Source organism: Rhinolophus sinicus, linkage group LG10, assembly GCF_036562045.2.
Source record: "Rhinolophus sinicus isolate RSC01 linkage group LG10, ASM3656204v1, whole genome shotgun sequence".
In the NCBI taxonomy this organism is placed as follows: domain Eukaryota; kingdom Metazoa; phylum Chordata; class Mammalia; order Chiroptera; family Rhinolophidae; genus Rhinolophus; species Rhinolophus sinicus.
The window spans coordinates 50,261,193-50,279,099 of NC_133759.1; the positions used below are offsets into that span (position 1 = coordinate 50,261,193).

A 17,907-nucleotide genomic window follows, 5' to 3' on the forward strand; every position below is an offset into this window, starting at 1 on the left:
GGTTAAAAATAAATGTTTCAAATACAAGAAAAGTCCAAATTTCTCCAAGATCCTTATACAATTGATTGTCTAAAAACCTTTAAATTATTTAATACATTTCTTAGAAGTAGAGGATGAGTGACTTGACCCAGTTTCAACCTGGATTTGGCAAAAATCTAAGAGACTGTCTCACAGTTGGTGGAAGGCAACACTCAAAATGCATTTTGCCTGGCACAACATACTTTTGTGTGTAGGCCCCAGAGTATTCTGACAGGAAGTTAATCTATGTGTTTCAGATTTATTCATGTTTTAGCCTATCAAAGCCTTGTTTGGCAAAAGCGATTTGATGTCCAAGGGGCCTCAGGAGCTCTCTTTCACCTCCCAGCCTCACATTCAGGAAGCAAGGTTTGGCCAAAGGTAAACAGAATCCCAGCCACAAAAGGTTCAAGTTTGGTTTGCCCCTGAAGTTTGAGAGGGTTCTAAACTTGAAATAAATGACATGTAACTTTTATAGGGTGCTAATACACCATAGAAATAAGCCAGACTATCAAATATCCAGGGTTTTCAGCCAGGTCCCAAAAAATTGGACTGGGAAGTCCCAAGGCAAGGCCTTATCCTCTCCAAACCATTGGGGGCTAAAAAACCAACACACAACAAAGAGGGCGGGTGTTGATAGTTCTGTTCCAGAGACGTCCATGGAGCAAGCTAGTGGAATGCCATCCCTCGCACAGATGCAAGCTGCATCCACCCTGCTGATTTAAAACCATGGAAGTTCCAGGAAGTTTCTAGATTCCAGAGTTGATGTTTGGGTTTCTAAGCCACCCCTTCCAGCTGAACTTGGCAGAATGGGATCATCCATCACTAAAGTCAACAGAACACACTTCAGAATGTGTCAGTGACATGTTAAGTTCCAATTCATAAAGACTTTCTACACAATTTCTGCAGCTTTACATGGAATTTATTCAGAATAAGCCTTATAGTTCACATCCAAGATAAATTACAAGCTTTTAAGATTCAGAAAACCCTCTATTTTTCCCTGATAAAAAGAGGAAACTTGATGACCATGTAACATAATTCAAAGCCAAAACCAAAAACAGTTTAAAAAGCAAGGAATATAAAGGGTAACCTATGAAAGTCACAGGACCACACCTGTTTAATTGAAGAATAAAGAGCATTATTCTTTAACTTCACAAATATAAAATTTAAAGTAAAATCATTAACTTTTTAGTTTTTCACATAAGTTCATAGAATATCATGAGTATGACTAGAAGCTTCTACAATGCTACACTTGGTGAGACTGAAGCAGAGTTTTTATTTCCTCCTTTTCTCCCTATGTTTGACACATTCAATTGCAGTGTGAAAGAAAGATCAGGTGGGGTCCAAATGGTGGAACACAAAGACTCTGAATTCACTTCCTTCAACAAACACATTGAATCTATACCTACAAGTAGAGCAATTCCTTCTGAAGAAGAACTGAGGGATCACTGAACAGTTTTGCACAACAAATGGCAGAGAGACCACATAGAAACAGGTAGCAGAGGTGGAGACGTGGTACTGTGGAAACCCCACCCCCAACATACCAACCCGCAGAAGGAGGAAGCACTGAGACGCCTCACACAGACACACATGCCCTAAGACACAGCAAAGAATCAGTGATTTAAAGGGCATCTATACTAAGTGTGAAGGAAATCAGTTTTCTACCTCTAGAGCATCTGCCAAATAGGGTGGGGGAACTGCAGGAACTCTCTCTGGGGTTGGAGGCACTGGAGAGTGCCATTTGTTGTGTGCCCCCACCACCTTCATTGCATAGGCAGGAGGTGAATCAAGGAGCCCCAGCCAGCTGGTCCAGGCTGTCCCAGTGTGCCCCAGGATCCAAGCCCCAGGCCCACACCCACTCCACAGCTTGCCCTGGGACACTACATGGCTTGCACCCATTCCAGCAATAGCTCCTGGCCCCACCTGCAACCCATGCTGGCTTCAGCTACAGCTCCTGACCAGCACAGCTTACTCCCAGGACTCCCTACTGCCTGCTCCAACTACAGCTTCCAGCTGACCTGCCAAGGCAGTCCCTGATGTGGTTTGCTCTGGGACACATTGTGGCTCATACCAGCTCCAGCTACAGTTCCAACCCAGATGCAGCTTGCTCCTGGAATTTCCTGTGGCCCTCTCTAGCTACAGCTATAGCCAGACTGCCAAAGTGGCCCCAGCATGGCTTGCCCCCAGGACTCCCAACGGCCTGGGTCGGCACCAGTTCCACCTCCAACCAGCCTGCCAAAGACACCTGGCACACTCAGTCTACAAAACGGAAGCTCCTACATAAGGCTACTCATTCAAGACTGAGAGAGGTTACTCTTTCGCCTAATTCATAGATAAAAACACAGAGACAGCCAAAATGAGGAGACATATTAATATGTCTTCCTAATGAAAGAACAGGACAAAAATCCCAGAAAAAGAACTAAATGAAACAGAGACAAACAATCTTCCAGATTAAAAATTCAAAATACTGTTTATAAAGATGCTCAACAAACTCAGGAGAAGAATAGATGAACTTAGTAAGAACGTTAATGAAGAGACAGAAAATATGAAAAAAATATCAATAAGAATCAAAGAATACAATAACTAAAACAAAAAAATACATTAGAGGAAATCAACAAAAGGTTAAATGATTCAGAAGGCCAAATCAATGAACTGGAAGACAAGGTAGTGGAAATCACAGAATCAAACAAGAAGAAAAACGAAAAAGAAATGTGGATAGTTTAAGAAACCTATGAGACAACATCAAGCATACCAACATTTGCATCATATTGGTCCCAGCAGGAGAAGAGAGAGCGAAAAGGATAGAAAACCTATCTGAAAAAACAATGATGGAAAACTTCCATAACCTGGTGAAGGAAACAGACGTCCAAGTCCAGGAAGCACAGAGTCCCAAACAAGATAAACTCCAACAGGCCCATACCAAGACACATTATAATTAAAATGCCAAAAGTTAAAGATAAAGGCAGAATATTAAAAGCAGCAAGAGAAAAGCAGTTTGTTACACATAAGGGAAAACCTGTAAGATCATCAACTGATTATCATTTCAGCAGAAACTTTGCAGGATGGAAGGGAATGGCATAATATGTTCAAAGTGATGACAATAAAACCTGCAACCAAGAATACCCTAATCCAGAAAGGCTATCTTTCAGAATTGAAAGATAGTTTCCCAGATAAGCAAAAGTTAAAGGAGTACATCACTACTCAGCTGGCACTACAAGAAATGTTAAAGGGAATTCTTTAAGTGGAAAAGAAAAGGCTAAAACTGAAAGTAGAAAATATAAGAAAAAAATCTCACTGATAAAGGCAAACATTTAGTAAAAGCAGTGGATCAACCAATTATATAAAGCTAGTAGGAATGTTAAAAGACAAAAGTAGTAAAATCATGTGTAATTACAATAATAAATTAAAGAATGTAAACACAAACACCTGGTGGAAAATATGATGTCAAAAAACATAAACCTTGGGGGCAGGTGAGTGAAAAATATAGTACTTTTAGAATGCATTTGATCTTAAGTGACCACCGACTTAAAGCAGACTGCTATAAACATAGCTTGTTATATATGAATCTCATGGTAACCATAAACCAAAAACCTATAACAGATACACAAAAAATAAAGAGAAAGGAACCCAAACGAACTACTAAAGAAAGTCATCACTATACAAGAGAAGAGAGCAAGAGAAGAAGAAACAGAGAACCACAAAAACAACAGGAAGCAATTAAAATTAAAATAACTACATACCTATCAATAATAACTTTAATTGTAAATGGACTAAATGCTCCAACCAGAGACATAGGGTGGCTGAATGGATTAAAAAAAAACAAGACCCATCCATATGCTGTTTCCAAGAGACTCACTTCAGATTGAAAGACACACAAAGACTCAAAATAAAGATTGAAAAAAGATATTTCATGACAATGGAAGTGAAAAGAAAGCTCAGGTAGCAATACTTACATCAGACAAAATAGACTTTAAGACAAAAACTGGAACAAGAGACAAAAAAGGTCATTACATAACGATAAAACGATCAATCCAACTAGAGGATATAACACTTGTAAACATCTACACACCCAACAAAGGAGAACCTAAATATATAAAAAAATATTAACAGACTTAAAGGAGAGATTGAGAGTTATACAATAAAAGCAGGGACTTCACACTCCACTTACATCAATGGATAGACCATCCAGACAGAAAAATCAACAAGGAAATAAGGCCTTAAGTGGCATATTAGACCAGATAGACTTGTAGATATTTACAGCACATGCCACATAAAAATAGAAGAACACACATTTTTTTTCAAGTGCACATTGTCCAGGATTGACCACAGCAGGCCATAAAAATAATCTCAATGAATTTAAGAGGACTGAAATCATATCAAGCATCTCACCCAATCCATCCAAGGTCACGCACTTCCTGTTCTAGAACCACGGCCCAATTTGTCTGTAACCTCACAGAGAAGGCCCTGGCGCTAGAAAACACTACTGTGACTTACTTGAAGCCTCGATTGGCCACATTCTGGCACTATGCCAAGGTTGAGCCGGTTCCTCCAACCCTTGCTGAGGTCACTACAGCTACTCAGAGCTTGAAAAAAATAGTCAATAGTGCTCAAACTGGTAGCTTCAAATAGCTCACAGCTAAGGAAGCTCTGCTGAATGGTTTGGTGGCAATTAGATGTGGATGTGGCTTTATGTTGGTGAGATCACAGGCAAGCATGGCATCATTGGCTATCATGTTTGAAGACCAATTTTTAACATCTGTTTCTTTTGCATTTATTATTTGAATGTTTTGGGGCCTTCTGTCATCAGACTGGTATTTGAATAAAACATGTCAAAAATCAATATTTTCTATATCAAACACTGCATGATATTTTCTATATCAAACTGTATCAAACACTCACATTTTCTCTTGATATCAAGTTGGATTGTCTTCTGCTTTAATAATGTTAATATAGCCCTAAATTTATATCTTTGCTTAGCCTGAAATTCGAAAGGATATATCTAAATATACCAACCTGGTATATATATCTATCAGGATAATATTTTAAGTTACAGGTTGGACATATAATATTTTATTTCCATAAAAGTTGGGGGAAAGGCCTTGAAAAAATTAGAACTTGCTACAGTAGGAGAAATAATAATTCCATGTACCAAAATGAAATCATGTCAGTAATATAAAAATAAAATTTGGATGGTTTCTGTTTAATAAACTCAGAGAAAGACCTTTTTGACAACACCCGTGTCTGAAGTGTTGGGATACTTGGTGGTATTCTAAGTATGTATCTTTATAACATCTTCAGTGCCCAGACGGAGTGAATGAGAGCTGTGACCTACATTTTAAACCTAATTTTGATATGTGTATTACTATTAATCTATCTGGTTTTGCAATTTTTATAACCTATCTTTGCAAAAATAATAAAAATACCTTATGGATATTTAAACAGAGTGATAATGAAGAATCATACTTGGGTCTAAAAAATATATTATGTACTGAGATAAACAGAAGTGATTGGTTATCAAAATACAAAAAGAAAAAACAAACAAACAAACAAACAAAACAATGGTATGAAACTAGAAATCACTTACAAGAAGAAAAATTGAAACCCAAGTTAAACAACATGCTACCAAACAATCAGCGGGTTAACAAAGAAATAAAGCAGGCAGTTAAAAAAAAAAAATTCTTGAGACAAATGAAAACACAATGATCCAAAATCTGTGGGACACAACAAAAGCAGTTCTAAGGGAAAAATTCATAGCACTACAGGCTTACCTCAAAAAATAAGAAAAATCTCAAATAAACAATGTAAACTTACACCTAAAGGAACAAGAGAAAAACCAAATAAAGCTCAATGTAAGTAGAGTAAAAAAACAACAACAAAGATCAAAATGGAAATAAATAAAATAGAAACAAACAAAAACCAATATAAAAGATCAGTGAAACTAAAAGCTGGTTATTTGAAAAGATAAACAAAATTGATAAATCTTTAGCCAGACTTATCAAGAAAAAAAAAGAGAGGACCCAAATAAATAAAATCAGAAATAAAGAGGAAAGATGACAACTGACAGCACAGAGATGTAAAGGATTATAATACTATGAAAAATTATACATCAACACATTGGAAAACCTAGAATCAATGGATGCATTTCTAGAAACATATAATCTTCTAAGACTTATTCAAGAAGAAACTGAAAATCTGAACAGACCAATTACTAGTAACAAAATTGAATCATAATAAAAAAACTTTCAATAAACAAAAAAGTCCAGGACCAGACAGCTTCACAGGTGAATTCTACCAAACACTCAAAAAAGAATTAACATCTATTCTCCTCAAACTATTCCAAAAAATCCAGGAGGAGAGAAGGCTCCCAAGCTCATTTTACAAGGCCACCATTAGTTTGATACCAAAACCAGACAAAGACAGTACAAAAAAGAGAATTACAGGTCAATTTCCCTGATGAAAATAGATACAAAAATCCTCAACAAAAGATTAATAAACCAAATCCAGCAATACGTTAAAAAGATCATACACCATGATCAAGCTGAATTTATTCCAGGGATGCAAAGATGGTTTAATATCTGCAAATCAATTATGATACACCACATAAACAAAATAAAAGACAAAAATCATATGATCATTTCAATAGATGCAGAAAAAATATTTGATAAAATTCAACCTCCTTTTATGATTAAAAATGCAACAAAGTGGATATAGAGGGAACATAACTCAAAATAATAAACGCCATATATGATAAACCTACAGCTAACATCATACTCAATGGTGAAAAACTAAAAGCTTTTTCTCTTAGATCAGGAAAAAGAAAAGGATGCCCACCCTCACCACTCCTATTCAAAATAGTACTGGAAACCTTAGTGACAGCAATCGTACAGGAAAAATAAATAAAAGTTATCCAAATTGGAAAGACAAAAGTAAAACTGTCACTATTTGCAAATAGCATAAAACTATATGTAGAAAATCCTAAATACTCTACCAAAAAACTATTAGAACTAATAAATGAATTCAAGTAAAGTTACAGTACACAAAATTAAAATTCAGAAATCTGATGCATTTCTATACACTATTATTGAATAACCAGAAAGAAAGAAAACAACACAATTTACAGTCCTCAAAGAGAACAAAATACCTATGAATAAATTTTACCAAGGATGTAAAAGAACTGTCCTCTAAAAACTGTAAGACATTGATGAAAGAAATTGAAGAATACAAAATAATGGAAGGATATACCATGATCATGGATTGTAAGAATTAATATTGTTAAACTTTCCATACTACCCAGAGCAATCTACAGATTCAATGCAATCGCTATCACAACACCAATGTCATTTTTTACAGAATTATAACAAATAATCCTAAAATTTATAGGGAACTACAAAAGACCCTGAATAGCCATATCAACCTTGAAAAAGAAAAACAAAGTTGGAGGTATCACTCTCCCTGATTTCAAACTATAATATAATGCTATAGTAATCAAAACAGCATGGTACTGGCACAAAAGCAGACACATAGATCAATGGAACAGAATAGAGAGCCCAGAAACAAACCCACACCTATGTGGTCAATTAATCTATGACCAAGGAGGCAAGAATATACAATGGGGAAAAGACAGTCTCTTCAATACATGCTGTTCGAAAATTAGACTGATACATTAAAAAAAAAAAAAAAAAGGTAAAGGAAAAGAAATAAAAAGAAAAAAATGAAACCAAACCCCTTTCTGACACCATAAAAAAATAAAAAAGCTAAAAAAACTCCAAATGGATTAAAGACTTAAATATAAGATCTAGAAGATCTAGAAATAAACTCTTTGACTCTTAGTAATATTTTTCTGGACATATTTCCTTGGGCAAAGGCAACAAAAACAAAAATAAAGAAATCAGACTACACTAAAGTACAAAGCTTTTACACGGTGAAGGAAACCATGAACAAAACGAAAAGGCAATATACTGAATGGGAAAAGATATTTGCTAATGATATACCTGATAAAGGGTTAATAACCAAAATACAGAACAAATGTATACAACTCAACATTTAAAAAAAGAAGAAATCCAATTAAAAAATGGGCAGAGGACTTGAATAGACATTTCTCCAAAGGAGACATATAAAAAGATGTTCAACAAATCAAAACCACAATGAGATATTATCGCCTCACACTTGTCAGAATGGTTATTATCAAAGACTTCAAATATTCAGTGTTGTCCAGCGTGTGGAGAAAAGGAAACCATCATGCACAGTAGGTACGCAGGATTGTAAACTAGAGAAGCCGCTATGGAAAACAGTATGGAGACTTCTCAAAAAATTAACAACAGAACTACCTTATGACCTAGCAATTCCACTTCTGAGTATTTATCTGAAAGAAAACAAAAACACTAAATCAAAAAGATATATGCACCCCATATGTTCACTGCATCCTATTTTGTAACAGCCAAGATATGAAAGCAACCTAGGTGTCCATTGATAGATGAATGGATAAAGAAGATCTGGTATATGCACACAATGGAATGTTACTTGGTCATAAAAAAGAATGACAGCTTGCCATTTGTGACAACATGGATGGACCTAAAGGATATTATGCTAAATGAAATAAGTCGAACAGAGAAATACAAAAATCATATGATTTTACTTATATGTGGGATCTAACAAAAAATTAAACAGAAACAAACTCACAGATACAGAGAGCAAACTGATGATTGCAAGAGGGGACGGGGATGGGGGACCGGTAGCACAGGGGAAGGGATTAAGAAGTACAAACTTCCAGTTATAAAATAAGTCATGCAAATGTAATATACAGCACAGGGAATATAGTTAATAATATAATTATGTACGGTGACAGATGGTTACTAGACTTATTGCGGTGATCACTTTGTAAGGTATTTAAATGTTCTATCACTATGCTGTACATCTATATGTCAACTATAATTAGGAAGGAAGGAAGGATTAAAGGAAAGGAAACGGAAGGGAAGGGAAGGGAAGGAAAGGAAAGGAAAAGAAAAGAAAAGAAAAGAGAAAAGAAAAGAAAAGAAGAGAAGAGAAGAGAAGAGAAGAGAAGAGAAGAGAAGAGAAGAGAAGAGAAGAGAAGAGAAGAGAAGAGAAGAGAAGAGAAGAGAAAAGAGAAAAGAGAAAAGAGAAAAGAGAAAAGAGAAAAGAGAAAAGAAAAATATCAGAACTGTGGTCATTCCAAGTGCTGACCCAGATCCTGATTCTACATACAGGATTGCCTGTGTCCTCTTGACCCCATTTCCATCAATAAATTGTTCTTTATTCTAATCAATGTACTATTAATCCGCCCCCCCCCCCCCAAAAAAAATAGAGAAAGTAGCTTGGAGTCTCCTTTCTGAATCTCTCTCATTGGTTGAAGCTGACCTGTCTGCAATCTGTAGACACAGAACCACTGAACTGGGTTTCCAAGTTCACCTGCGACCTGACTACTTGGGGCACGCACCAACTAGTTTTACATTAACCCAACTTTAACAATTACACCTTAGATTAATGACTTGCAATCTACCCTGGGCATTGCAGCAATAAGCACATGGAAAAACCTTGGCACCTGAGAGATATAATCCAGAGGTTTTACTGATGCAAATGCCAGGTTGGCTTCCAACATTATGCCTTCTAGTATAGGTGAGGCTGCTCTTCTCAACACCTTAGAAATAGCTCCCCAGGCCAAGGCCTCATACTCCTTCTAATTCACGTGCCCCTGGCCAGTGAGTATTGCATTCTGAGGACCACCTGCGGCAGTGACTCAGGTATCTATCATTCAAGTCCTAACATGACCACTGTTTCTAGCTTTGTGCCAATAATCCCTGACTCTTGAAGTCTGTTTCATAGATGTTGCCCATGGTGCCTCCTGTGTTAAATGTTCTCGAGTTCTGCGAATGTTTCCTTTCCTATGAAAGCAACAGCATTAAAAAGCAAGAAACATGTACCCTGCTGTGGTGGTCATTAGAAGGGCTCACAACATGCCACTTCTCCTTACGGGCACATGATAGGAACCTCTTTCTTTACGTTGTTGAGCTTTGGCCGATCAAATCATTGTCATATCCAGGTAGAAGCACTTAAGGGTTAGTGCTCGACCCCCACCTCCCCTTTTCCCTGACATGCTAAGTGTAGAGGCATGTTTCAGACGATGTTTCCTTCAGTCTGAGTCCCTGAGGGATCACAGTGAAGCCCAAGGCCAACCCACATGACCCAAACAAGTCCTTTGCTGTGTCACATTACGATGAGGAGTTGTCAGTCCCCTGCAGCTTGACATGGCCTATCTGCTACCTTATGGAAACTCTACCCTTGCAGGCCATGGGTAACTTCCTTCTTACCAAGTGTCTTTTCTTCGCATGGCTCCCCCAACTTCTTCCCCTTCTGCAAAGTCTTACCACATTCTAGCTGGCTATGTATATATAGTTTGTGTCTTAAAAACCAACAGATTAGAATCATGGCTCCCACACTTACTACTATGTGACTGACACAAGTTCCTTCATCTCTTTTAGCTTCTGTTTCCTTATTTGGAAACAGGGACCATGTTGCTTACTCTATTAGATGCTTGTGGGCGTTGAGTGAGATGATGTAGCCTATATGGGATTTCTTCTTCTTCTTCTAACAGATATTAATAAAATAACCGTTTTCTGATAAGATAAATTACATTCAGTGTACAGAATTTAAAAGACATAGATATGAAAATTTGTTTTCTTTTTAAATTTAAGATTAAATAATGACATTTTTTTAGTTAAGATTATGCCAAATCCGAAATAAGTCAGACAGAAAAAGCAGAGAACCATATGATTTCACTGATATATGGTATACAAAACTGAAAACAACAAAAGAACAAGAAAAACAAATGAAGAAACAAAATTCATAGACACAGGCAATAGTTTAGTGGGTACCAGAGGGTAAGGGGTAAGCAGGATGATAGGTGAGGGTAAAGGGGATCAAACATATGGTGATGGAAAGAGAACTGACTCTGGGTCGTGAACCCACAATGTGAGATATAGATGATGTATTACAGAATTGTACACCTGAAATCTATGTAACTTTGCTAACAAGTGTCACCCCAATAAACTTAACTCACATACACACACACACGCACAAAGATTACACCAAATCCCATCACTTGGAAGTGTGTGTGTGTGTGTGTGTGTGTGTGTGTGTGATTGAGATGCTGTACAGAATTTTGTAAACAGTTTTCAATAAATGTATCATGAGAATTCCCCCTTGTCATTAAACAGTTTCTTGGAAACACAGTTTTCCTGGTGAGTGGGGCTGTATCTGACCCCATTTTTCTAAAACCCACACTTCCCTTGGGTTCTCTGAAGCTCTCTTTAGAGTGAGAACCTATTTCCCCTGTTTCTTTAGTAAATTCTTCAACTTCTGGTAGTCCCTACCTGGGTCCTCGCCCTTATGACTCTGTCCTAGAGGCATTTTCCTCATCAGGATGGCTCCTCGGAAGCATTGAGATCTGTCTCCACAGCTCTCACCTCCAGGCAGATAATTCTCCAAATGTTACGTTCTTTTACTCACTTGACCTTTTCCATATAAACCTAACCACCTGTTGGTCACTTGTGTCTGGATGTCCTAATATCACTTTAAATTCAGGATGACCAAAGGCCAACTCATGATCCAGTAACATCTGCCTAAACCAAATCCTTATCACCAACCCCCTCCCTCCCAACCTCCCACCCCTTAACCAATCCACCATTTTGGTCCAACACCCTGAGCTTTTCTCAATCACTCATGTTTAAGAACTCAGAGCCACATTTGTCTCTTCTTTCTTCCTTTCCTCTTTTATTTTCCATTCATCATCAAATCCTATAGTTCTTTTTGGAATACTTCTTGGATCCATCATTCCTTTCTATCATTACTTCTGATGCCGCAAACTCAGGTCCCTTCCCTTCCCACATATATGATAGAGTTGAAAATAATTGTGTGTGTGTGTGTGTGTGTGTGTGTGTGTGTGTGTGTGTGTGTGTGTGTGTGTGTGTGTGTTCCTAGCCTTTGTCTCTACCTCTACGCCCACCAGAGTGTATCTCTCAGCCAGGTCTGTTCTGGAACTTTAGGAAATGGATTTAGCAAATGGGTAGCAAAGTGGACGTGTGAAACTGGGTGCCGAGGTATAGGGTTCTGGAGTGCAGGCTGTCATGATCTATACAATAAAAAGTGGGAAAAAGAAGTGGGAGAGGAAAGAGCAAGAAGGAGCATGGAAACTGAGCATAAAGAAAGGTTTTTATTTTGTTTTAAGGGCAGAATGAGAAAACTGGGAAAAAGAGAACAAGGGAAGAGAAATAAAAAGTTACTAGGGGTCATTCTGGGGCCTCTTCGATGTTTTCCAAAGACAAAAATGAAGGTTAGACTTTCCTGATTTTTTGTTTTGTTTTTTCAGTTATCTTAACTGCATATGTTTGAACTGGGCCCCCTGGGGCCAAGATTAAAAGATGTGCCACAGGACTTGTCACAGCTTATCTCCCTACTTCCAGGAAAATAAGCCTAAACCATCAATATTTTGTCAAAAATTGTATCACTGGCCCAGCTCCAACATGTCGAGAGGCTCCCAATTACCCACACTGGTGGTTTTCAAACTGTGTTCCCCAGAGCATGAAGGGTTCCACAAAGTCGTCTAGGGGCTGACGCAGGTCAGTGGAGTGAGAAAAGGAGCATGACTCAACAGAGGGCTGCAGCCAGCATCCCACTCTCAAAGGGGGTTGTTCTACTTTTCTTCATTTCATATATAGCATTCCACTTAGAATTTAAAATTTAAAACATTTAAAACATATTTTAAAATACTGAGGATGGTTAAATGCATGGATTATGAGGCCAAACTGTCCCAATAATACCTGCTTTGCCATTTATCAATCATACAGCCATAGGAAAGTGTCTCAGTTTCCTCATCTAGAACGACAGTCCTTCTCATCAGAGTTACAAGTGCTGAACGAGGCATTGAATGTAAAGCTCTTAGTGCAAAAGGGAAAAGAGAAGAGGTAGCACAGCGGAGTGGTTACAAAGGGTGGGGGCTAGCCTACCACTTACTAGCTGCGTCACCTGAGGGACTTATAAAAACTTTCTGAGCCTCAGGTTCCTCACTTGTGAAGTGGGGGTAAAAGCAGAACTAAGCTTGGAGAATTTTTTAAAGATTCAGTGGGTTAACATGCCTGATGTCCTAAGAACCACGCCTACTACTTGGTGCCATGGGACTGTCAGGTCTCATTAACACGGTGCCTGGTAAATTTTCAGTAAGTGATGCTTATTCCTGAATTCAAGATCTTGTGCTTGCTCTTGTCTACCCTCAACCAATCACGCACACACATGCAGACACACCCCTGGCCGTGCCTATGCTGACCCCTCCAATTACGGATCTCACCCATTGCCCAGGGCTCTGTCACAAAGCCCTGGCCTCTTTCACAGGGTGCAGTGATTGAAAGCTGGGAGATGTGCACTCCTTACTTCCTTTATTCCACTGCTTGTCTGGGCAATTCCGATGTGCCAGTCCCTCTGCCAGATCCCAGTGACAGACTAGTCCTCAGAAGCTGTCTAGTCTGGCAGGCCAGACCTCCAATCAAACCTTTAACCAAACAACTCTTTCATCACAATTGTGATTTAAAAATGATTAAAGTACTTCTCGATTAGCAAGAGTAAAACAGGAGCCAATCCTGCCCAAGGCCTCATGGCCTGACTCCCTAAAGCAGGCCAGTGGGAGTGGTCTGCTGGAGAGGAGGGTAAAAACAGGGGCTAGTGACGCATGGGCCGTGGTCCTGTCCATTAGGGACCTTCTGCTTGGACAATCACAATGATTATGAGCCACGAAACACTTCCGAGAAGTTCAGCAGGAAAGCAACCCATTTGTCTCCATTTAACACAGAATTGGCTTCTTTTAGAAGCATATCGATTGGTAACTCACCAGACAATAATACCGTGTTTCCCCGAAAATAAGACCTAACCAGAAAATAAGCTCTAGCATGAATTTTCAGGATAACATCCCCTGAACAGAAGCCCTAATGCATCTTTTGGAGCAAAACTTAATACAAGGCCAGGTCTTATTTTTGGGGAAACACGGTATCTCCTGGAGTGGGGTGTGAGGGTGTTTTAGAAAGGCTGTTTAGTTCCTAAAATGCCATCTGTGATGTAAACAGAATTCACAGAAAACCTCCGAAATCTATAACACTCACGATGTTTCATTTAAAATAATTTCCTAAAAAGTCCCCAGATATGTATGGAAAGACTAGTATTCTCATCTTATATCTCTAAAAGTAAGATTACATTTTAAAATATGTTGGTTTGGTGTTACATATCTAAACATAATAATTAAAGGTTTCTTCAAGCTAGATGTCTATTTGGCCTCACCAATTTAAAAAAAAGGAAACTTAAATAATTGTGTGTCATTTCTGATTTTATTAGTCATTCTCTGTGGCAGATCATAAAAATTCTCTTATAAAACAGTTAAGTTACCAGGACTACTCAACTGTATTTGAATAATGCATAACTCTGTGTATTTTAAGAATAATGAAGCCATCAGACAAATTTCTAAAGAGTCTAGTGCTTACACCCAGCTCTGGAGAAACTGTCGGGACTTTTAAAGTGAGCAGCAGAGCCTTAAAACAATAAAATAAAAAACCTGTTTAAGACCTTAAATCATTAACATGTGTCGACTTAAACTTACACATACATTTGTGTTGTTTAACTAAATATTTGAAAACCAGCTTCTCTCTCAGTTATCTGCCAAGAGCCACGCTCCGGGTTCTGTGTGTCTCTTCCGGACACGTGGCAATATCTAGCACTTTTTCAAGAGGCTTTCTTGGGAAGAGCTGATATTCAAATATTTTGATAAGAAATTTTTCTTCGTTAAATTGTATGTCAGTATTTAGTTACTATCTATTTTGTGTTAATAATCTGGCATTTTTTAACAGCTTTTAAAATCATATTTTAAAAATGCATGGGCTCTTCTGCCTTAGCAATCACCATCCATCTGGTTTTCTGTCCTCACTCCATCCTGAATTCAAGAGGAGGGTAGTTTTCAGTTTGCACCAGAACACAGGGCCAATGAAATTCCCATATCCTAGGTTATAGCAAAACCAGAAAGTGAATTGGTCCTGTGGGAATAGTTGGGACTTGGCCCAGCTCTGCTCTGGGCACACAGGTCACCCTGAGATCAGAAGGTGAAGGTAAACGCTGAAACCCTCCCTCCTCAACAGAACAGCTTCTCAGACAGAGATGCTGTGGCTGAAGATCTGTTAAAACACGGATTGCTAATCGTATTTTTCCAATTACTCTTATCTGACTTTGCTATCTCCACCGCCTTCTACCTCCCCACTGCTGCCTTAGAGTGACACCTTTTGGAAAAGGTTGAAACTGAAAATCCCCAGACTGCTTTTTGCTGGGACCCAAGGACCCTCAAGATTGTAGTTGGGGATTTGCTTACTCCTCACTGAAGTTGAAGCCTCTAGGAGCTTTGCTTAAATGTGTCACTTCTGACCCTTCAGCTGCAAACAAATACCCTCAGCAACTGTTTGGGCTCAAGCTTGTGGATTCTGACTACATTTTAAAGTCTCCCTTTCCCCTCCTTCTCTTCCCAGACTCATTCACAAAACCTCACACCACAATAAAAGATGGATGGAGAAGAAATGTGTGAAATACATACATCTGACTCCACAGACACGGTTAAATCAAACAGTGTTGCAGAACCAATGAGTAACAGTGTCTCCAGAATGCCTTTGAGCATTTTCCTTTCTCCAGTTTGGGCTCTGTGGAACCTCCCCGAGGAAAAGGCTGTGTAGGATGTGTTTCTGTGTGTGTTTGCTGTAGGCACTTCTTGAGCACCGGGGAGGTCTTCTTTATTTATGTGTGCACAGTCCTGCAGCATGGCAAAGAGCTGGTCTCCTCTACCAGAGTTTCAAACATTTTTGCCAAGCAGTGAGGGGAGTGGTTAAGACGGTGGACTCTGTAGCCAGAGGGCTTGGGTTCCAATCAAGGGCTGAGTAACCCTGGGAAAGATACTTGTGTTTCATGTACATCAGTTTCTTTTCTGGAAAATATGGCTAATAAGGTACCTTCTAACATCCTTGTGAAGAATATCTAAGTTGTAATAGTTACGTGCTTGCTACATAGTAAGCACACAGTAGCCTGCAATCATTATCAACAGTCATCTTAGTTTAAATACCGGCATTTCGTTTTCCGCCTGTTAGAGGGCGAGTAAGCAGGACATAGGGTTGAATGTCCATGTTCTTACATTTTCAGAGTGACATATAACAGTTTTTTCATCTTCAATGGAATGGTGAAATTTTTACTACAAAATCTATTTATAACAATCCAAATGAATCACACACGAAATATGTGTTCATATTTTAGTCTGTCTTAGTTTAGCTAAGTCCCAAACACAATCATACAGGGACTCATGAAGATATTCGAGCTGCACTGTCCAAGAGAACATCCTGCAATGATGGCGAGCTTCTAATCTGAGCTGTCCAGTACACAGGCCACTCACTCCCTGTGGCTGTAGGGCACTGGAAATGTTACAGGTGCAACTGAGGAATAGAATTTTTAATTCATCTTAATGAACTAAAATTTAAACAGCCATATGTCTAGTGGCTAGTGTATTGGCAAGAGCCAGAGCATCCAAGGTTTACAACTTTATTGTCCAATGGTGATGTTTAGAAATTACTTCAATCTTTGTGGAAAGTTTACCTTTTTGGAACACATGAGGTATACTTTTAAACTCCTTTAAATTCGTTGTAACTCATAAATTGTCATTTGACACAGTGATTCCACTTTAGGAATTAATTCTATGAACATAATAAGGGATGTGCCCCGAGGAATTTATTCTAAGGATAAAATAAACATGGTCATTACAGTGTTGCTTATCAAAATCAGAAATATTTTGTGTGTATGTGTGTGTGAGTGTTGCAAAGAAACTGAATAATAAAATCACGGGCATCCAACTGTTGACATGTTGGTCAGACATTACACATTAAGTAGAAAGATTTAATATAAAGGAAAGATAGTCATGAAATCTTAAATGAGAAAAGCGGATTAGTCCATAGTAAATACAACAGAATGCCAACTATGCGTAGATTTCTATATATATAGTCAGAGAAAAAAGACTAGAAGGAAATGCACCAAAGTATTCATGGCAGATTGTTTCTAGGCTTAGAGATTTCATGTAATCTATTATATTCTTTTTGGTACTTACTGCTGCAAGCATGAAGTATTAATGTAAAAAAGAGTAATTTTTAAAAATTGCAACCAAAGAAAATCTGTATAGAAAGGACTTGTGCTCCACGGAAAAATTTGCTGGTAGACCACAGCTTCCAAAGGAGAGTAATAAAAAACAGAACTCCAGGGCAGGGTGGGGCCCTCTGGTGGCAGTTATGGTGGCAGCTACCCTTAGCCAAAAGGATCTTAAGACTTGCTACACTTCCAGGCATGGCTACTTTGCCCCTGACAGTCACTTAGATTTATGCTGATTATAATCTGGGTTCACCAGGGAGTGCCTGAGTGTTAGTGACTCCAGAGCTGTCAACAGTCATTCCTACCACCTCCACCCTGCCCTACAACACACTTGAACGTTGTTCGTTTCACCTTGTTCCCTCCTAAAGTTCCTATGGCTTTTGGAAGTCCAGCATGGTAGTTGGCGTGTTTGTTTAGTTTTGTGCTTGTTCAGCATTTTCTGATTTTGTTGTTGTTATCACTTTGTTCCTGCAGCACTCAAAATAAGTTGTCAGGCCCTAGAAAATGAAAACCATTTGTCTATGCCACTTGGTAGCCTCTATTAGTAAGGTCTATTCATTCCCATTCAACAAATCAGGGCAGTGTTACCAAATAGACCTGTTTTTGCAATGCACGGATCAATTCTGAGGCAACTGCAAGGAGGAATAACATAAGGGGGCCTCTTTTACTCTGAAT

At 38.4% G+C, this 17,907-nt stretch overlaps 1 protein-coding gene and 1 pseudogene across 16 annotated transcripts in view; one reads left to right on the forward strand and one right to left on the reverse strand.

The window, feature by feature from the left end:
* ERC2 (ELKS/RAB6-interacting/CAST family member 2) overlaps positions 1-17,907 on the reverse strand; it is a 918,423-nt gene that overhangs the window by 365,050 nt on the left and 535,466 nt on the right. The gene's annotated exons all lie outside the window — the stretch shown is intronic.
* Positions 326-4,754, forward strand: LOC109443571 (ATP synthase F(0) complex subunit g, mitochondrial; annotated as a pseudogene).